Genomic DNA, 22,439 nt, shown 5'->3' on the forward strand with positions numbered 1-22,439 from the left:
TAAACTCGGGGCCAGGTAAAATGGTCTAGGTTCGAAGCTCGATTGTCAAGATATGTAGGAACCAGCTTCGGATCGAAGCGTAAAAATACAGAGCTCAAGGTTTAGTGTACAAGAGTGCCACACTACTTTACCGTAGTCAGGTTTGTATAATGAATCAACCCTAAACCTCCTTAAAAATGGTTAGGCTCGGAAACGCCTTGTTTTGTTGTGCGGGAAGATGGCTATTTTAAAAGACAAAGCCCTATGAAAATTCGCTCCATTCGCTCGTAACAACAGACCATCCCTTTGTGCCACTTAAATAGTTCTTGTTTATATCTAGCAAATACTAAATAAATCTAAATAGATACACGGTAGCGTAAACCTGGTACCAGACAATAAGTTACAGGTTTAGGCAAAGGCGAGACTAATTCACGTCGTTTTTTTTCGCTGTTAACATTATACTATTATAAAACTACCTCGATCGGTTTAATCTCCCACGTTTATTGAAAAACAATATTCTTAAATGTTTCAATAATTTTAACAACGAATAACTGTTTGTGGCCTTTACTGTACTAAACGGCTGGGCTTTAGGACGAAGGGAAGTGTGTCTACGCCAACTTCGAAATCAGCTTGTTTATAACTTAGTAGGCAAACACGTCATGCTGCACCACCACCACCACAGGGACCTTGATGACTTAAATTGGATAATTAAACAACTATGTATAAAATTTCATTATCCACCGGTGCATATTAGACCAATTTATGTGGCCACATCCTGAACTGAATTTGGAAATTGCATCTAGTGGGAAATGACGTGTTGAAGTTGTCTAAATACGAAAACGGCGAAACGTCCTATTGTCATCTGTCTATCAACAATGTGAGTGCCGTAGCAGCATCAACAGGAAGGACTATTTGCATATTAGTAAATGCAGAACGCAGGGAATAATTGGAAATTTGTTGCGCTTTTTAGTCTGACCTGCTCACGTGACTTCTGCTATTTAGATGTTGTTGTTGTCGGCTACGTTATCACTGTGTACGACGAATTATAGCTACACAGCCTTCTGCCGGTAACCAGACCGGTCGAATCATGTGCTGGCTGTAGATTTGAATGACAAGGCAACGTCCTTCCAAAGGACGTTGCCCTTTGACGACTGTCAGGCTTATCAAATCTTACAATATCAAGCAAGAATCGATCGATATCGAGGGCTGACGTCGTACGCGCTAGCCAATGCCCTAGCACCGCTGCTGCTGCGGCTATCGCTGCTACGATATGTAAGTGGTTTACGACGCAAGCGAGCATTGATGTCGATGTACAGTGTACAAGCGCAAAAGGTACGCTAAGCATCAATAGAGCTGCATACATATTTTGTCGAAGTTACCGCGTTGACGTTACGGCAAGCCGTCCAGAGCTGACGAAAGAAAGAACGCGAGAGAGGATGCAAATTGCTTGCGAACCCTACGGCGTATCGTTGGCAAGCAAGCAAAGCCAGCTACGCTACTGATTGCGAAGCGGAGCCAGAACTCGCCATCAAAAAGAGCGAAGGTAGGAGCCGCAAATTCACGACGGTGGCATCCATTGCCTTCTCGTGAATTACACCGAACGAGTTGAAATAACAATCAGCTTCAAATGGTTGTTGCATTTACCGGACCGAATATCACGCTGGGACTGAAGACCACTGCAGCAGCAGTGTATAAACGTGCTGTGCCGTACCGCAACCTATTATACATATGGAGTCGCCGCGCAATACGACGCGATTTAAAACGAGTGGAGGTCTTTGGCCGGAGTACTTCAGCCAGTGACGGGCTGGTTGCGATGCCCAGCATGGGTGTTGACTACGAGCTCACATGGCGTCTTCCCGTAGTGACTCGACAGAGAGTTCGTGAGTGGCCATCTTTGGCCGGGGTAGACAAACCCAGCAGCGGTCTAGCTCTGTGACCACTAACAGAAATAGCACCAGCGTTGGCAACGGCCGCACTAACAGAACCGCTCGGGTAGAGTAGAGTGTCCGATCGATGTTAGGCGGGGTGTGTATTGTGCTTTCATCCGATCGATTGCTGGGTTTGCCTTTCTCCGGTAGTCATGTTAATGCCAGCAGCTAGACGACTGTTCACGATCGTCTTTCGTCGATAGCTGAGCGGCGATGAAAAGTGAGTGAACTTCTGAAAGGGCAATGCCTTCGCCAGAGACACGAGTCTTGAACTGCAGCCGTTAACACACACATCCGTTTTGGATCGTTGATTTTATTGCAGTTGGTGTTGCTATGCGACTGTTTCCATCGGTTTCCGGGATACAGGAAAACGTGTTTCGAGTCTATCGAGCAGATGCCCAGTGTTCTAACTGATATACGTTTGGTGTGCCAGGAATGGTTTTCGCTAGCTTAGTTTCGTTCATATGAAGACGGCTATGTTGCGATAAAGCTCAACTAACTTCTGTTTTGACAAGAGCTGATACAGTCTTCCGCAATGTACAGCTGATAATCTCTTCCTTTTACAAGATTCACAGTAATGCCTTTCTAAGCGGGATAGGGCAGACTTAAATACTTTTCTACCAGACAATAACGTGTATGGTAGAGTCGAATTTTACGAACTGACTAGGACGAATTTTTTGAAGATGGACAGAAGCCTATTACACCTTAAATAAGTAAATTAATGTCGACATTGGGCCTACATGCAGCGTCTTGATTTGGCTTGAATCTTTTTCCTGCTGAGCGAAATTGACCGTAAAATGAATTCGATGACTTCTTCAGGTGATACGAATGTTACAAAATAGGCCACGTAAATGAATAAAAATTCGGTGGATATTCCACAATTAGTTAGAATGATATTGTAGTGTATAACTATATAGAGCTATATTGCAGTGGCCGGGCAACGGCACAGAGAGGCTTGTAAAAAACCAGATGTGGCCGACAATCGATTGATATTTGGTCATGTACAAAAAATGGCTTTGATATTAAAAAGTGTGGTCATCATTCAACACGATCAAATCGCAAATGAACGAACTAAGTAGCTTGTCAGTTGTGTTTATGTAGCTCGGCTGTGTTTACTTTTTTTTTCTTAAATATTAAAAATGTATTACTATTTTATTTGCTATCTATTTTAATTATTGACGATTTAAGCCATCTTGCGGGTTGCTTATCTCCCCGTCTATTTTTAGTCACACTTTCCCCTATGAATGAGCTTGGCCTGCTCGGTACCTTGATTATTATTAGCTCTTCCATCCAGTGATTATCCACTGGTCAATGAATTAGAAGGGCCTGCATTTATTTATTTATTTATTCAAAATACTCTAACCTTTCATTTTCAACTAAGTAACTGACGGCACTAACGCTGCCATGTTACCACTTCGTAACTGACCACTGATCAACAGCGTTATCAGGACTGAACTCAAAATTGTAGAGATGGTAAAAAGCATTTGCGCACACATCAGCAGAGACAGGCATAAATTTTCAAAAGTATTTTCTCTTTGATTATTAAGGAAACTTTCCAAACGCTCATAAAGGATGATTTTTAAGGTCATGACGTTCTAAAGGTGCAGTAATCATTGTAACCTTCGTATCTGGACCTATAGAGTTCCGCTGAACCTCTACACTTGACTATCAGTTTAATAAAAGGGAATAAGCTGGTTATCGTGTTCATTTGTAAATGGAACGAGATATACTTTTCATACACAAACCTGGTAAACGCAGATTTCCTCTCATCGAATCTTATACCGCACGCTACTGAAACAATCTCTCTAAATTATTGATCTATTGACTGAAATCAAAACAGATTAAGCAGCCTACCAGCGCTTAAGTTCTTCGTAATAAAAAAAAATAACCCATCGAGTTTGCCATCTATAGTTATCACAATAACTGCGTAAATAAACATTCGCCACAAAGGGACATGATATCAGGTCAACTTAAAGCCCAACATATAGAAGTTGTACTGCTGATCATCCTCGTCCGCCACCAACAATTGCCACAAAGTCTGAAGTCATAATATCATCAGCAACGCAAGTCGTTCGATGGTTTCGTATCAAGCTTCTTGACAAAAACTGTATGACATGGTATCTATTTCTGGATAAGTTTGCCTTTTGAAAAAAGTAGTACATATCGCCGAATCCAAGCGGTTCATGCTGATTTGAGTGGGAGCCGGCCGTAAATAGTACTTGGAGAGAGACTTTAAATCGTGTTGGGCGGGGGGTTCAAAACAGAAGATTTAAAATGCCTAGGTATTTAGTGTGCTACCTGTCAGTGAGGCATACATATTCCGGCCTGGACAACGAAACCTCTGTCGGAAAAAGATTCAAGGCTCGCTGTGACTAAAGTATCACGGATTTTTTCTCTTATTTATCCTCATTTATCTTTATTTATACGGACATAAAAATAGTAATCGGGTCAATGTGCTAGTAGTAAGTAATAGGATCAATGTGTATTTACGGAATGAATAGTTTTGATCTACAACAAACAAATTTCATTGTAATAATAAATTTCAAAGAAAACGGATCACTTTACACAAGTCAAATTAGCAATATCAACAATCAACTGCACCCCATCTACCGAGCCAGAAATTACAAAAAAATTCCCATAAAATCGTTTTTTGAATAAGATTTTTTCTTTAGCTACAGGGGCTGTAACAGCTCCAGACAACGAATGACTTTTCATAGCTATTTTTTTGCAGTAATATATAGTCCACATAACAGTATGTAGGCATTTTGTCATAAGATAATGCCATCTGCCTGCATTTACCAGGCTGCATTTACCTAGAAAACAGGAAGATATATTTCAAGGGGCCACTGATGAATTGATAGTACATTGCGAAACGGCTCCAATATGCTTTGTCCAATTCATCAATTCAATATAGCCGAAGTTGTTGATTGAGATTTCTGGCACTTCACATTCAATGCACAAGGTAATAACAATGGTGGCGGTGTTGTCATGTCAATATAAAAAAGTGTTTCAGAAACGATAATATGATCGATGTCTATTCTGTTCATTATAGATAATGTACTTCAGTTCTGGCGGCATCAAGAGGCGCTAACTAACACAATTTGCCAAGGAAAAAAGCGAACTAAAAGAAAAATCATTTCGTTGCCACTTCTGTTAACCTTACTAGTTGGTGGTCTGACTGACAAAGAGTGCCTGCAGTATCCAACATTTCGGCCCTAACTGGCCATAGCTGGGTACACCTTAAGTTATCTCGTGGTGTGCACGATCTACCTTATAACGGACATTATCGACTAGTACTCGTATCAATGGCAGGCTGCCGATGACAGTGATAGATTAGAAGGCAACACCGTTTGCTTCTGCTATAGTCACCGTATTTCACGCATACGTAATAAGTAAGTACAGCGCCCATAGTATACGTTGCAATAGACCTGTCACGTTAGAGGGTTACGTTAATGTCTGGTAATGTCATCCGTATCCACACACATACGTTAAATCCTACAGTCTACAGCAGGTGAAGTCAGCCTTGATAGGAAAACATTGCAGAGCACATGACAAATGTAGAAATTTCTCGGTAGATCATGGCGCTGTTGAGCTCCGTTATCATGTAGGCCGATACTGCAGGAAATTATTCCAATACACTGTGCAAGATGACATCCAATCGGTGCGTGTTGTTGTTCGAATCTTTAATCAACAGAATAGCTTGTAGCATCCCAGAGATGTTGGGCCTCTATATACTTAACGCAATTGTTGCCTAAGGAGCCAATTACACTTCATGATTTAGTATGGGCTTACAGCAGTTTGTTAATTTTTAAAAAAAAAAATGTCTAGAAATAGTAGTTACATGTATTTGCGTAAGCAAATCGATGATTCAAGTAAACTAAGGGAAAATTATTGAAGATTAGCTATGATCTGGGTTTTAAAGAAGATGTGTCATAACTGTTCGGTGTCAAGTTAGCTGGGTCAAAGATCATAGTTTACCACGAGTCCCTACAAAATCTTACTAAACGGTAGGAAATCGGCCTTTGAATAAACCAAATTTTGGCAAAACCAGGTATTATATTTTATTCGAAAAATGAGCGACAACTGCAACTATGTGCGTCAAGTTTTTCAAAGTGGACCCGAATACGCGTTATGCAGACCAAGCTACACTCCAAGGTAAGTAAGTACTTTCAGTTTCTCTATACAAATAGCAACCGGTTACGTTGTGATTCATACTTGCCCGAAATAGCGCTGATTAATATAGTCCATTTCGCCATTATTTTTAGTGAAAAGTCAATTGCCTACTATACCTCAGGGCCTAGCAACCGAGGCGTTCGTCCTGTAGTGTGCCAGTCTCATCAACTATAACCCCCAGAAATTCCTCTACGTCTGCCCTTTCGGAAAAAAGACACAACGGAGATCCAGGAGCATTATTTGGCGTTTCTGTGGAGTCTCGCGGTTCATGCGTATTAGGCAGCAGCTTCTATGCGAACGCGATAGAAGCCGCTGCCTATTGCTGCCTATCCGTTGCCCCTTCAGCACAAGATCTTTCTATTTAACTACATTGCCGAGAAATTGCTTGATAAGCGTTCATCGGAAACAGTTCTTCGTGTGAGTAGCCGGATCTTGACACATGAGTTGGAGCGATTGAATGTCGCGCTGAAGTCTCAGCACCCGCTGTCGAATACGATTATACTGTCCTAAAATGTTTTCTGAAAGCCGTCGTCGCCGTCGCACGGTTCGTCAAGGCGCAGACTCTGCATTAAACGTTTGATCTATTTATAGGCTTTTATTTATATCCATTTGTAGTTTTAGTTATGCACAGACTTGGCAGGAACTGTGATCGGCTAGGCGCTCCGAAAATAGGTACGTTAGGAAACCATGACGTTGGGTAATACATTTAATCTACTACACAATTTGTCCTAGCTGTAAGGAGGTTTGTGTTTGGGATCAGGCCTTCGGTATCTGTTACTTGGACCTTTCCCGAGAGCGGCAATTTCACCAACTTGGAAATTTTACGGTATTTATCTAGAGACAGCCTGAATAGGTCCGGTCTGCTCAGGAAATACTAAAGGCTAAATGTATAAGCTCTTGTTGAGCATGATGCTATTGACCGGAGATGTTAGAAGTCAACGGTGTAGGTCAGAGTCACAGTTGTATATCCGGTGATCGCCTAAATCTATGCGAAGGTAACTATCCTGGCATCTCGGTGACACCTCTTTCTGGCCAAGGATGATTATGTATAATATATTATAACTAGATATAGCAACCTCGATAGAATACAGTTTGCTTTAATTTTTTTAGAAAATTCTGCTTGACTAGAAAATTGAACCGAGTACTTTTATTGCTCTATGGCTTAGCAAACGTTCAGTAGTACCCAAAAAATGTATAGCTCCGCTTATTAAAATCCGCCCCAAAAGATATTTTGCAGTCAAAAAAGTCTTGCAACCCAAATTGTAACAAATTTCTGTCCCGTGAGCGCAAAGGAATTTGACATCGTTCACTTCTAACCCATATACAGTCATACCTCATGGGAATTCACAGGCAGGCTCCAGTTAATAAACTTCCGCACCCAAATAAATGTCACCCTTATCAGATATCCTGAAACAATTTTTCTTATTTTTTTTCCATTGGGTTGCTTCACCAAAGCCATTCAGAGATGCGTGTATTTTCACCGACATGAAAAGTGTGGTAGTCTGAACGCTTTAATTTGGTCCGTGATTTTTCCCATAGATCTCTAAAGATACCAAAATATGCTTCGTTATGGAGATATACATTTTGATAGTTTGGTCACTTTAAATCATAAATAAAATAGCCGTAACACATTTGCTTGAAATCTCTTTTTTTTAGACGCCAATATCTACGTAATATATATATATTATATAGATTCAATAAAAAAAGGCAGTATATATATATATATATATATATATATATATATATATTGGCTTTTTTTATTGAATCATAATAGATTTATTCTGTTTGCACTGTTCAGGCCTGTGATACAAGAAACTAAAGATGTAAAAGATATTTTTCTCAGATTAATTCGGGTTTGAACTGAAAGGTTGGACAATATATATATATAAGCTTATACACATCTGCCTGTATGGCCTTAGCAGCTTTCCTTCCCTCTGCGTGGTTATACAGCTGTTACACACAAAACGCATAAACCGAAATACTTCCGACAGAAAATTATCCTCGCTTCGTCGGTTTAAAGGCACGGTATAACCAAACATATAGATTAAAGTTAACATGAGTGCTTTCTATCGTTCTTCTGCCTCTGAATAGTTTGTGCTGTATTGTTAGATTTCTGCTTGAAAACATTTTCTAATGGAAACTCTTAATAATAAAACTCAGTACCGCAGTGATTTCTGTTTTTGACTTAGTTTTCTGTTAAACGTCGTCTCAGCCAACTGTCGATATTGGCATTTATGATGATGCATTGCTTAAAACAAGAAATCCAACAAGCTCTATAATTGAAGCTATGAGTCGCAGGCTCTCAACGACAACAAAAACATAAGCCTGCCACACGACCTGGGCGACTGAGTATGGCTCCAGGCAACCTAGCTGGCTGAATGCGAACGAAAAAAATCAGTAATCATTATTTTTTTGTCTGCGTCTGGATTAGTGATTGGTCGCCCTATATTCCTATTGTTTTTGTAACAATTTTTCGCAGGATTTTTTTTCTGTTTTTGCCGTCCTATTATTTCTATAGTCGTAGTCGTTACGATCAGCCCAGATCGCAGGCTTAGTGGCAATGCCTTTCGAAAACGAGATGTGTTTTCGATACTTCAAGCTGTCTGTTTAACGTTTCTTTTCCATACTTTCTATTAACCATTCACGTTTTGCCCCTATCACACTGCAGTTTTAATACACATTGATCTACACATTATAAATATTCTGGATCAAATTAAATAAGACCAGATCTTTATTCTCTAACTTATACTAAGCCAGATGACTGATTACGCGGCTACTTCAATGCCTTTGCGAAATCCTCGGCCTGTTTAAGTTTAGGATCTCCGCAATGGTCCGTAATGGTCATATTATTGGCTAAAATATAGTTCCTAGACGCGTTGTTCATAATATGCTTGGTTAATCGTATTAATTAAATCGGCTCAATGCATTGTTATCAAACACGAAACGGGATCACTATATTGCAAGAATACATTTAAGCTCGAAGAAAGTCAATACTTTTAGGCCCTGAATCAGCCTGCACAAAGGCCTACGCTATACCTAACAGCTTCCTACGCGAATGATTATTAGAATTGCTAACTGACCTGACCATCAGCTCGTCTCGACTGCCCATACATAGACGCCTTGTGTAGAAATACAACAATTCACACCTTCAATATTGGCATGTTTTTGACGTGGGAAATATCGATAAACCATAGTGCGTAAACGTTTGTCTGAATGGCGTTAATCCTGTCATAGGAACACGTGACTTTACGGTCTTCCAATAACGTTGCACCTTTCAGAGTTAATCGTTAAAAGAAGAGCCGTCGGATTAGAAGAAATCTTACACTACAGCTGAAGTTAGAAAGGTGTTACCTGTGGTTAAAGAAACGGCCGAACGGGGTTTCCATTGTGAACCGACGCCAAAGTCCTGTTATTCAAATCAAGACTGTGTAGCGGCGACTCCGGCGTTTATCCCAAGAGCTGGCGGAATTGACTTTCATGAAATTACGGCTGGGATATTCGCTAGCCTAGTCTGCAAATACGTGAGCCGCACATGGCGTTTGGCGGTCGGATTTCTTTACGGTACCCATTCAGATTTCGAAGTCGAAATTCGCCTATTTGGATAGCTTTGAGCCGTGTCGATTAGTATGACAACATGTTACTAGGCAATGTAAATAGTTAAAACAAATCAACAATAACTATTAGCTTTGGTGATCGGATGTGAATTATTGTATTCAAAAAACGCTAATTAAAATAACCCTAACGTGCTTAGTAAGGTTGTCCAAGTTAAATTTTCCAAGATTTAGGTTACAAAGGGGTAAATCCGACCTAAACATAATCATTATGCTTGCTGAGCATTGACCATTTTCTTACAGCTTTAAAGTTTCTTTATTGTAGACAGTCACATATTGTAAAAATATATCCGGTTCAAGTTTACTCTGGGAGAAACGACTTCAAAAGGAAAACGATTTTTGCCTCTCAGAGATAAGCGCTTAGTGGTCACGTTTTTGTTCCTCAAGGGCTGCAGCGCTACGAAAATTCATTGAAGATTCTATGAGTACATAAGGCAACCAGGCCTTAAAGAAAAACATATTTCGTAAATGATGCAAACGTCTCAAGAACGAAGATTGAAGTATTGAGGGCAACCGGGGAAGTGACCGAGAAGTGGACCAGAAGGACAGAACGCCATTGCCGAATCGAGGAAGCCTTCCACGAAAAAAGGATTATGTTGGCCAACACTTGCATTTTACATCTAATATGCTACAGGATTATAGACTAAATGCTGAATATGCGGAGACTGGGAAAAAAAGGTGTTCCATAAATTGACTCCAGCCCAGTTGAAAATGAAAGTGGCGCATTTTACGTGCAATCTGTGGAATTTTAATCGACAAAAAACCCGCTTGGTCTTTACGGTCGCCATTGACGAGGCACGATTCAGTCTCTATTGCCACCAGGAAAGGAAACGGCGTCACCCTCAAAAGAAATCGGGTTCGATGGCTGTGTTGAAGGGGTACGGACGTAAGGTAGTAAACAAGAAAAGCATAGTCTACCATGGACCACCCGCTGAAAATGAAGCAGTGACAACAGCCCTCATTTCTCGAGTTTCGAAAAAGGTTTTGGAAGTGTTAGCAATGCAACCAAGAGTACGCAGTCTAGTTACTTAATAACAATGCTAGATTTTTTTTGCTGTGCTTCAATCACTTCCTTATAGAGCAAAGGATTAGGTAACTTTGACATCAACCCGATTATTCCCCCAATATAGGTCCTAGTAATTACGGAAAATTTAATGCCCTAACGAGGGTAACTGGTAGGCAAACGTATCCCACTACTAATTCACTTCATGAAGCCATAAATTACATGTATCCGACAATTAATGTGCCTCTAGAGGGCAGGACAAAGGGTGGCTTCCCAATAGGCCATCGATTCTTTATTTTATTTTTGACACGCACGAAAAGCTATCTTTGTTACTCCTTGGGTATTGTGACCCATACATTTTAGAAAAATTTTAAAGAAATTGCTTATTGAAAGCGGAAGATAATTTTTTTATATGGTCCTGCCAAAGGCAATGATCAGCCTCCATCCGTTGGGACCTCGTTTAGAATAGTCATAGCACCGAATGTGCAGATTGGACTTGTTAGAACGGTCTGGTCATAGCGGAGATGTCTTATTAGAGATTAGTTCATGTTTAAAATAGACAAGTGGTATTTATTAAAGCTCAGTCACTTTTATTTCAAGCAAAGTATATTTTTTTAGCTAAAAAGTGCTTTTGCTCAAAACTGTCGGTGGCCTCTTCCAGGAAGTGGTAATTTGATTTTAATTGGTCCTTACCATCGAATATGTCGTGTCCTGTGTTTATATAGTCGTCGATGCGATAGCCAAGCCTGTGACTGAAAGAGACCAGGAATCGCTGCTTCAAGTCGTGAGAACGACATGTACTACACAACCTATGTAGTAAATAAAAAAAAGTTATTATTATTATATGCATGATCTATATCTATTAGCAAGGCATGGATCGAAATGTAGCTTTTAGACCATCCAACGTATCCGAAGCTAGATTCTGGAAAGCGATATCTCTGTCTGAGGCAAACGTTTGCCATATGCCCAGAGCGCATGATGGGCCGAGAGCTATTACGAACATATAAGTGACAAAAGCAAATCTGTGTCTATCATTTGGCAATTCTGTTTGCCTGGCACATGCACCATATACGTTAAGTTGTTATTATTAATGTTATTATCGTTATTATTTTTGTATGTATAAATGTGAGATGAACTGTAAGATGTTTGCCTCTGCCAGTTGTGCTGAAGCGTTCTCGCTTTAACTACAAAAAAAAACAAAAAAAAGTACCTTCGCCTTTCAGGTTTTTGTTGTCGAAAATTGTCGTTCAGTTGACGCTTCTTCTAGCTAGGACTGACTATCAATGCTTCAGCTGATTTGGGTTTGTCCGGCTGACTGTCGTCGTGGTTATTGTTTCTACTGTATTGATCGCCTATGCGCGACGCTGACAGCGGTGGTTTATGTAACTGTGATTGTCGTTGTTGCCGTGGACGCCTCTGGTGTTTTGTTCGATTTCCAGAATTTCTGATGCTGGCTGCCAGAAACTGTGTTGAAGCACGTTACGTAAACATGAGTAACGGGCAAAGTCCGAGAGTCCGTAGAGATTTTAAGGAACAACGTGCAACAGTAGCAGCAGCAGCAGCGTGACAACTATAGTGGCTCCCATAATCTTGGCACCGTCGACAGCGGCACTAGGTAGCAATGGAGAGAGTGGTTCTAGCAGCAGCGGAACTTCCATGCTGGAGTTACACCGCTGTAGGCCTTAGCAGCCCGCAAGCAGTCGTCGCCGTTCTTCGTTACGTAAAGACAGGAAAGATTTGAGCGAGAAGGCGCTCGTTCGGCCGCTCACTCACCACTGCGACGACTAGATTCGACTGCAAATGGAGACGGAAGCGAAGACATTTTCCGTAGGGTGAAGTGCATCCGGCTGCCAACCTAGCAAACCAACCAATCGGCAGTTTGTGTTAATAATACGTCGGTGTATGCGTACGTCTCCCATCAGGACGCGCCACTGTCGGGCGGGCACTAACAGAAGACTAATCTGAAAACGCAGCTCAACGAAAAAAAGCAACCTAAAAAAAGAGTAGTAAAAGACGTGACTGAACTACGGAAAGATGGCAACAGATGCTAGTATTAATGATATTTTATTATGTCATGCGGTAGATATGGCAAGTTTCGCCACTGATGCGTACCCGTTTACCATCTCCAAACTGAGAGTCGCCATTGGCAGAGTGAAGGCTGCTAAGGGAAATTAATACTGTCGGTTTCTAATCAACGTGTAAATTTATTAGGAAGGAATCTATATACCCAGGAAAACACAATGGCTTCCGAATTTCGCGAGCGCGACAGCTACGAGATGTAGAGTTGAATCAGAGCGAATTTATATAGGCGTCTACTGAAGTTTGATGTTTACCAAACAACGCAGTTGAGCTACCTTCAATACTACCAAGTAACCAATATATCTATATGAACCTATTAGATGTCCATCGTGTACGACTCAAGGTAACGGACGTAATTAGTGATCTGAATTCTTCTCTTCCATCGACATCAATCGTAAACTTACTCCAGCTACGATTTGAATATGATCCAAAATGGAATGAATCAGTACCTCAATTTCCATTCGAAAACGTGACAAAATTAAGCAAAAAAAAAACAAGACAATATTAACGCTATGTCTAACGTGCAGATTCTAAGGGTAACTAATATTATTTTAGTTACATTTGTAACTTATTTGGCACTCCTTTTGCCCAAGTTGAAGGCAACACTTCTGGATGTTACATCTGTCTTACTAAACGCGTATTCTGCATAATCGCAAAGATTTTGTAAACACTTCTCGAGATCAGATTCTTTCCAGCGTTGCTGATTCCCAACGTAGTATTAACACTCACGTGTTTATCACTGTCTTTCGAGATAATAAACGTGCAGGCGTTACTACCGTTTGTCTTATCAAACAATCTTAGAAACGGTTTTTTAATTTCGCTTTTTGAGGGGGCCACTACTGATGTTGTAAATCACTAATGTTTTTAAATAAAAAAAGTTTTTCGATTGTGTTATATTAAAATAACTTTTTATACTTCGAAAATGGTGTTAAAGATCATGTTTAACGTTTGATCCGAAGCTGAAATAGACGCAGAGTACGCGCATTCAGACACATCTGAAGTAATTGATTTATGGCTTTGTCGCGAGTTTATGTACCTGCACTTCTATAGACAGGGCAGCTTGCTCGTTCGCTATTCCCTTGCGTGGCTGACTGCATCGGGAGACGTCGACACCTTCGTGTATTAGAAGATTTGACATGTATGATGAAGACATCGAGATGTTATCAAATTGCCAGAAACGCCGCGCTTGACTTCAATATAAATAACGCCAGCATCTTTAGTTAGAGCGGGAAGCGGCTTTTTTTTCCCCTGAAAATAGGTGATTTACAGCAAATCGATAGGTCGTTAGCCTATCTTAAGCTTGTTTTTGTGTTGAAAGGTAAACAAAGTGAATAAGTTTTCGACTTGAAATGTTGATACAGTTAGTAGACACAAAAAGATGACAGACTAATGAGTCGTACTTCAGATTAAGCAGACATTTCTGGAATTGCTAAATAACAACACTCATCGTTGAATTATAGTATCTTGCACAGGTTTCAATACGTAACCTAAGTTCATTAGTATTAAAGTAACGTTGAGCCAAGTTAAGAGAAAGACTATACATCGAAATCCATCGCCTAATATCTAATTTACTATTCAATATATATCTATAACTTGGTTATATACATCAAACTGCTAGATATACGACGTGCGGTGACGCTGCGTAACAAATAGGGCCTTGTTTACAGTTTGCTAGTAAGGTCTAACCCTAATCGATTTCTTCAATCGAGGGAAGTGCAGCCTAGCGCCTTGTTTAAATCTATTATATATATAGATTATGAATTACAGTAGCTAAATCTGCAATGTAATTGTCTGATATTTCTTAAATTATAGCTCTTATAACAGAATTCAAGACAAAAGTAGATATCCGCGTTATTTTTATTTGGCCTGGATTGGGCATTGCTGGTGCATGCTGAGGGCCTTCGTATAATTCTATGGCGCATTTACCATCTCATAACAGAAACCCACATTTTGACCGGTTACAAGCAAGCCCTAAACCTTTTTATTTACTGAGAGTCGAAGCCTTATATAGCCCAAAGTAGTGCCAGATTATGTTATGTAAAACTGGATTACAAATTAACAAACTGGCTCGATAAATGAATTAGTCTAGTTAGGTAAACAGATGTTTCAGTTCCTTTCACACCTACAGCGTTTAAATATCGATGCACAAATATACTTATAGGATATCTTCTCGGCTGTACTTTGTTCTGTACGTGTTACAGCTGATCCGTGACTGATCATATTATAGATCAGTCTATCATCGGTGGGCTCTTCTTTCAACATCTATTTTCGCTAACATTATATCTACTGAACGCTCAGCGTAGTCGTTTATCCAAGGCCATCGTCGAGGGATATACAGGGTATTAATTCTCTGTTGTGCCATATCGATCGACGCCCAGCTCGATACGATAACATAACTAAGTGAATATTTGATTAGATCTTTGTGTTTATATTTGATCGTGTTGTTTGCCGTCTTACTGCTTGTCGTTTTTGTCTCGGTTCGTCTGTTGCATTAACAGATGGCTTCTCTACGCTTCCTATCTCGTTTACAGCCTATAGTGTCTCATTCCGGCAACACCCATGCCTGCCCAGCAACAGCCTATTTAGGTAGACCCTGTAAAAACACCACCGCGCTGTCTAGCACAGACATCTATTCAGACACTACGCACAAGTAAGCCCATATGGGTAAGTAACGAATAAGTGTCTTCTTGCCTTTTCACGTCCGCTTCTATAGGAAGAATAAGCTGTCACGCTTTATAATATCATGCCAGCAATTCAAATACACAAAATCTAACTATTCACTGGAAATCGCTAGCAATAAAGCAATGCCTTGTGTGGGCCTACAAGCCAATCTTGATTGATTAGGACTGTGAACTAATTTTTTAGTTGAAAGAGAAAACATTGATTATGATTAACAAAAGATTAAAAACACTTCACTTAATAAGACTCTCAAATAGGTTCTCAGGCTAAAGGGCAGATCTCTTTGAGAACACTAACTTACTGGATGCAGTTGTCTCTTAAAGTTTTGTTGCATTAATAGCCACGAAGAGAAAAATATTATTATGCAGTCTTTAAAATGCCATTCGATGAAAAATAAATAACTTATTTGGTAAAGATCGACTGTTTCGAAATTAGCTTTCTTACCGCTCTCATACATATATATATATTTGCTTGCTTCTCCAACCAGCTACTGGAGTGACTGAAGAGGTGCCCTAATCTGAACCGGCTTGATATCTGCCGACAAAATGTCCTGGTAGGGTGTTATAAATTTGTGCGAAAAACGAAGGAAGGTAACTTTCTAATAATAACAAATACGCAGTATTGTGTTAATGTTTGTCCGTGAAGTAACATGATTATGCTGCACTGTGTCCGACATCACCTAGGTTCCAGCAATAGTAATGGCTTACACTGTCCGACCCATTAAGGCCGTGTCGAGAGACCAGCAGGACCTTTTACATTACGCTAGTAGCTCGACAGGCAGTGAATCGTCGACAAATATCAATGTTTACTCTTTATGCTTTTATGACATAGTGCCGTTTCGATTTTGCGCGAAGCCATAGGACTCTTAAGTGTGGCTATGGCCATATACCTGTCGGTGAATCATGTTTGCGCGGTAAATTCAAATGGTTGTGCGTTTACAAATATCTAGCTCGTTGGTCTATCGGCAAGTTGTCGTTTGTGTGGCAGGAGCAGCATCTATATAAGTGAAAAGGTGGGAACGTGGCTATGCGGTACCATCGGAACACCGCTACCACTCGTAATACTTTTATAGCAGGCGTTATAGAATGATACCCATAGCTTCTGCAGCCTCTGTTCCTGTCAACGGGGCTGTGCTTACGGTTGACTAATACGATTCTAATAACATCTCAATTAATCGATATTTATTCAGCGGTGGCAAGCAGACACTAAATGAAATGCTGATGGTATCAGTAATGGCCGCACGCAATGCAATAACGATAGACGAACTTTGACATACTTGGATTGTTCCGCGGAGATAACATTACCCAATAAGAATGATGCCGAGACAACAAATACATCACTGTCCTATTCCATATATCAGCATCGACATCTTACGTGTACTGACAATCAACGACACTATCGTAACCGCCGAACCCAAACACTCTGCCAATCTAAATAGAATTAAGACCTAAAGTGAAATATTGATTTTTAAGGACACGAAATATAGAGACTGAAATTTTAAAATATTTTACTGTACCTATGTAGGTGCATTCTGGCTATCCACTGAACTCTATTTTTTGAAAATGTCGATTTCGAACAGACTGTGGCCTGATGAGGCCAGGCTGAAATGCATTGCCGGTAGGGATCGCAACGATATTAATGCTAATCAGATGTAACAGAGCGCGTGGAGGTTTGTGTACACAATTCCGATCGTTCCAAAAAGCCGTTAAGCCACGGCCTAGGCCTAACAGCGTTACGGCTGCTTTTATTCAGTCAGAGTTTTTCATTTTAACCACCCTTCACATTTTCCATCATTTGAATATCAGCTACGAAATTTCCAATGAAGTCGGTTATGTAAAGTCTGCCGAAGGCGCTTCGTATCTGAAGAAAGAGATGAGACGCTAGTTTTGGCGTTGTGGATCTCGTCGTTTTTAAACGTCACTAAATAATTGTTACTACTCGACACAAAGCACCAGCAGCTAAAATAGGCTGGTACGCACCCATGATAAAACCTAGCGTTTATAGGTAGCCTATATAAATCAAGATAAAAGATAGCTGCCTAAACGGCTATCCATTTTTTGAAGTAGCATTTGAGACGCATGGTCAACACTCGTTCCATTCGAGATGCCAGAAATTATACTTCGTACGCACTGAAATTACGTGAGTTACACTATGCCGAAAGCGTTAAATACGGTAAAATGTTAGTCAATTGTTCCTTACTCTGCCCAGTGATTACCTACACTACTACATTCGATTAAAAGAGTAGTTTTACTTCTGCTGACCGATATGGGTAAACATTCGGGAACGATAGAAAGGCGTTCCGCTGAATGTGGGAGTGAGTAACTCAGATGCTAACATAATTACGTGTTTGGGTGTCAGATCTTAGACTTTGTACATCTGCACTTCTATATCGTATTCATATTAGTGTAATAATGTCCTACGATGACTTATTTTACCTCTGCTACGCTGAGATATCGTGGGACTTTCTGGCTGTGCTCCTTCGTGAACAGGAAGCGTCGACTGTGAAAGATGCCGTACACGAATTTTAGCCATTTTAATAAGGAAAACTTGCAAGAAAGGAAGTGCGATATAGCTAACTGAAATAATTAGACGGTGATATCCGATGCATGTTATCTGACTATCCGTATAACAGCGATACTGTCAAATGGAGTGAAGTAACGAGCTTTTTGAAGTTGTTCCTCAGCCGTAACGTCATTTCGGTATTAGACCCTGGATCCCCTTACAGCGCCCAATCGTTTACGTCGTTCTCTACATGGCCATGCTTCCATCAGATCCGTTAACAAAACGAAGCTAGCAAAATTGAAATTTCTAAACATTATTTTTTTCAAGTCAGTATGAAGTAAAACGCGCATTATATTAGATAGAAATAAAAGTTCATTGTATATATAATAAGACCCTTCTCTATCATATGCCAAATATGACATTGCTCAAGGGCAAATACGGTATGGTGAAAATCTTATCAAAGTAGTAACATCTAACGTCGTCTTTTATTAAGTGTATAAACAACCATATTCATACCAGTCTTTCTTAAACACACTTTAGCGAAAGATTTTTCCTGCTAATTAGGAGGAGTATTTGGCTAGCGATGTGTGTGGAGAAATAAAATGTACAATTAAAGTACAAGTTAGCTTTAACAGAGAGTTACCTAAACGTCAAGTTAATATGTTATAAGAGTGTCAATTTTTTTCATAGAAAAGTCCCGTTTTGCTAGTCGAATACGTGAAAAAAAGATTAACTGAGTCGCTATTTGAAAAGAATTAAAAAAGCTTCCTCTTCCGGAAAGAGCTTACCATTAAAATATCCGTTTGCCGAAGGCTGCCGCTCACTAGCTCTTAGCTTGCCTATGGTCACTTCGATTATAAGAAACACGACAAGATGCATACAATTGATACCACGTATAACTGTACATCACCACAAAGATATTCCATTTTGTTTTTTTCTGTTCTGAATGCATCTAGCATCTAGTACAACTAACATAGTACGAATGGAAAATGTGTCGCTTTTCAAGTACCACTTTGAAGCCATGTTCTAGGACAGAATAGAGTAATACTTACCTTGCTCACGGCGAAGTACGCAGCTCAATGCCCCGAAACAAAGTTAGCATTAGGGTGCCACTTCGGGAGAAGAGGGACCCTTAGCGCGAAAGACTAGTAGTTCTGATCTGACATGGCCTTCAAAATTGGCACCTACTGTAAATTAGTTCACCGCCTTATTTCATCCCATTTAACCGCAACTTTTAAATTAAGCCAAACTAAAAAACTACAACGGGTCATGTCATGTGATGATTTAAATTATGTTTAAGTTTTTTCAGTATATTTAGTATTTGCGATCATTTAAAGTACTTATCATTTCGTAGTAAAACGTAAATAATATTTAAAAAAATACTTACTGGACGATTTGCTGGATATATTGCACGTGAGTACATCTGGCTACTCTTATAAGATCACCAAATCATCATCAGAAAATCCCAAAAAGCGGTGTTAAACAACAATGGCCTAGAGTGCCTACCAAGTCAGCCGCTTGGTCGCTTAAAGCCTTATAAAGCGAGGCACAGATGTGCAACCACAAGCAGCAATCGCTCATGTATAAGATGTTTGGCCTTTTTTCGGTTGCTTTAAAGGTAGCCAGTGGCTTACGGTTACTTTCATGGATATGCAGCATGTAGCTTTCAGCCTCGGCTTAGAAAGTACACAGAACTGCCGATTACACCCCCTGCTAGTATAAAATCGGAAGACAGCCTCGTTCTTTAAACTGTATTTGCTAAACACTAGCAATAGTCGCATAAACTTATCGTAGGTAGCCTGGCGTGTAGGTGTTTCCTTCTAAAGGATCACCGGGGCGTTACATATAATCGCATATTTTCAGGACACGTGTGGTTGACGACGGGCATCGGCAAGAAGCGGCTTTGCCGTCGATGCTCATGTAATGTAATACGTGCGCTCCCGCATGATCGGCACAAGTAAGTTGATTGCGGACATATTGAAATAACAAAACAACGACTACTGCAACATAGTTTAGCTTTTACAGCTATAGGTGTAACGTACTTAGGCTGCGAACGTCGAGGAAGAGAGCGCTGGTCCTTTTCGACAAACAAAACTAGACATAAGTCTCATTTACGTTCGGCCTTATGTCGGAACCCTTACGTTGTCATGGCTGCTCAGGTTGGCCCAAAACACGTCGATACCATTCATAGATTTGCAGTGCTATGTTTTCTTTCTATAGTGTTATGTTTCTTTTTTATTCTATAACATGCCCATTGCTATTCTTCGTTCGTCAAAAAGCAGATTATTTTAGTATGGCTACTAATGTTGTAACGAACGGACCGTGTATTCAGAGCTAAGGCATCCTTACGTAAAATGAAATTACAGGTAAAGATACAGGCATATATAGACGTGCTGCCGAAACGTTCGTGCAGTGTCCCCTCCCTCAGTTTCTACGATGCGTTATGACGCCTGAAGGCAACGACGACAAGTTTCTTTAGAGAGGACGTCCTGGCCATAACTTGCTGAGTACTGCTTCTTGTGCGCTGAAGTAAAGCTTGGCTGACATTCGTTCATTGCCCTTTAGTCCTAATGTGAATTTCTTCGTTTCGAATGCCCTCACTCTATCATCACAATCAGTATTGTCATCGCCAGCACTGCACTGCCTTAATCGTGATTTTGATTCTTTTTCGTTGCCGTAATCGCTTATGCCACACGCAGCGCCTTTGTCGCTTTCAGCTTGCGGAGACTCGGTGAGCGCTTGCTGTCGCGCTACAGCGGACATTTATTCCAGCTACACTCAACTGACGAACGACATCGATGATGGCAGTGGTCTAGCAAGCTTACTCACATCAAAATCCGGCAAAGATTGGGGTCAAGCATCGATCGAACAGGGCCTGCGGAGTCACCAATTCAATAGTGATTGCCTACGACCACATAATAAAGCACAATAACACACACGAATAACAGCATACAGAAGCACATATACAAAATGAACTATCTCAACCACATATACATATTTTGTTGTATGTACGTTGCGAAATTGGACGAAAGCTATCTCAAGCTATTGCAATAGAGGAGTTCTAGGATTTAAATGTTATGCTTTCTTTTAGCGGCATCAGTGCTCAGAGTTGTGGCCATCTTTTTATTTAGATTTTGCATTGTTGCTGGTGTGGTTCATCGAACGAAAGAAAAAACTGAGCCTGGGAATCTAACGAAAAAAAAGTCGCGAATCAGTGGAAAATTTTACCTAAGAATAACGAAATGGCCTATTTTCGTTTCCTCGATAATGAAGACAGTTCCCTATGCTTTGTATACATATGAGTGGTAAAGAATGTTGCAAGATTCAAAGTTTTCAAGATGGTGCTTGTGGCGTATAGAGGAGGAGCGTATAGGCACATGTGCATTTTGCAAACGGAAAGTATAAGTTGCGAGTTGTCTTACTGCCCGTCAACGATACCGGACAGTTAAACGACTTCATGTTAAAGTTACGGTCAGTAACTTGTACGAATATATCACGAGAAAAAGAGGACATCAAACTCGATAAATATGGCAGTCGTCGTGGGGACTTTAATTGGGGAAAAGCAGAGGATTGCTGCGAAAACAGATATTCAAGACCTGGCCACAGAAGCGATGTCGGACCGTGGATAATATATGTTGGACTAGCTTGGAAGACTGACCCCATTTCGAGACGTGCGAAAAACTGTAATTCTTTTTTAAAATGCTGAAGATATTTTGTAAATAAATTTTCCCGTAACGTATGAAAAATTTAACTGTTTTCATATTTGCTTAGTATTGATTTTTTTTTCATTCTTAAGTTAAATTTCGCCGATCTGTGAAGTGATAGGGTTTATGCAACGAACATTTATGCTGCTACTCTACTGCGGCTAAATCGGTATTGAACTTCAAAAGTATGATCGAGCTTGATATTCATCCATTCTCTTTAATAAAGCCTTCGTAGATAAATTGAGGCAAGCCTATTCCCCTACTGAGTGCGGTTCTTTAGAAATTTTTCTTAAACGTGGTCTTCCTCTACCTCACTTTTCGCCTGCCTGATACTACGCGGGTATATTCTGCCAATTGTCTGAGCTCATACGTGTAAATAGAGGTATGCATTATTACTCGTTCAGATTTTTCCGATTTCTCTTCCTTATCGTTGCTTCTCTGTGGATTCTAAAGGCACCAAATATCTGAGGCTCTCAGAATACGTTTCTACGCATCTCGGACGGCACATGATCGCCAGTGTTGAATAGAGCTCTATTGAAAGCGCAACCATAGACCATGGACTTAATTTTACTCTATCATCCATCCCCAATATTTTGAAGAAACAAGCACCTCAAGAATCTCAATAACTCGTACGCAACTCTATTTTAGTTTAATGTAAACATATAGAACGCATTCCGATATATAGGTGCACGCCCAAAATAGCCATCGATCTAGCTCGTACATAGATTAACGTTTGCGCAGCAACACTAGCGACAATGAATAGCAATTCAATGTTTGCCCC

At 40.3% G+C, this 22,439-nt stretch overlaps 2 long non-coding RNA genes across 4 annotated transcripts; one reads left to right on the plus strand and one right to left on the minus strand.

The window, feature by feature from the left end:
- Positions 1–11,243: 11,243 nt before the first annotated feature.
- LOC111265762 (uncharacterized) lies at positions 11,244–19,810 on the minus strand. 2 transcript variants are annotated; one of them, XR_015313167.1, is made up of 6 exons: positions 19,342–19,810; positions 18,743–18,802; positions 17,888–17,951; positions 13,810–14,021; positions 11,905–12,549; positions 11,244–11,503 (listed from the first exon to the last, which is right to left on the minus strand). It is a non-coding gene; the product is annotated as an uncharacterized LOC111265762 (long non-coding RNA). The 2 variants fall into 2 exon arrangements; XR_002683646.1 differs by having other exon boundaries at positions 18,743–19,810.
- Positions 14,625–21,705, plus strand: LOC111265761 (uncharacterized). Of its 2 annotated transcripts, XR_002683645.2 has the most exons (4): positions 14,625–15,112; positions 15,305–15,437; positions 19,818–19,911; positions 20,321–21,705. It is a non-coding gene; the product is annotated as an uncharacterized LOC111265761 (long non-coding RNA). The 2 variants fall into 2 exon arrangements; XR_015313166.1 differs by lacking the exon at positions 14,625–15,112 and having other exon boundaries at positions 15,150–15,437.
- Positions 21,706–22,439: the final 734 nt, after the last annotated feature.

Source organism: Varroa jacobsoni, unplaced genomic scaffold, assembly GCF_002532875.2.
Source record: "Varroa jacobsoni isolate VJ856 unplaced genomic scaffold, vjacob_1.0 scaffold_1005, whole genome shotgun sequence".
NCBI lineage: Eukaryota > Metazoa > Arthropoda > Arachnida > Mesostigmata > Varroidae > Varroa > Varroa jacobsoni.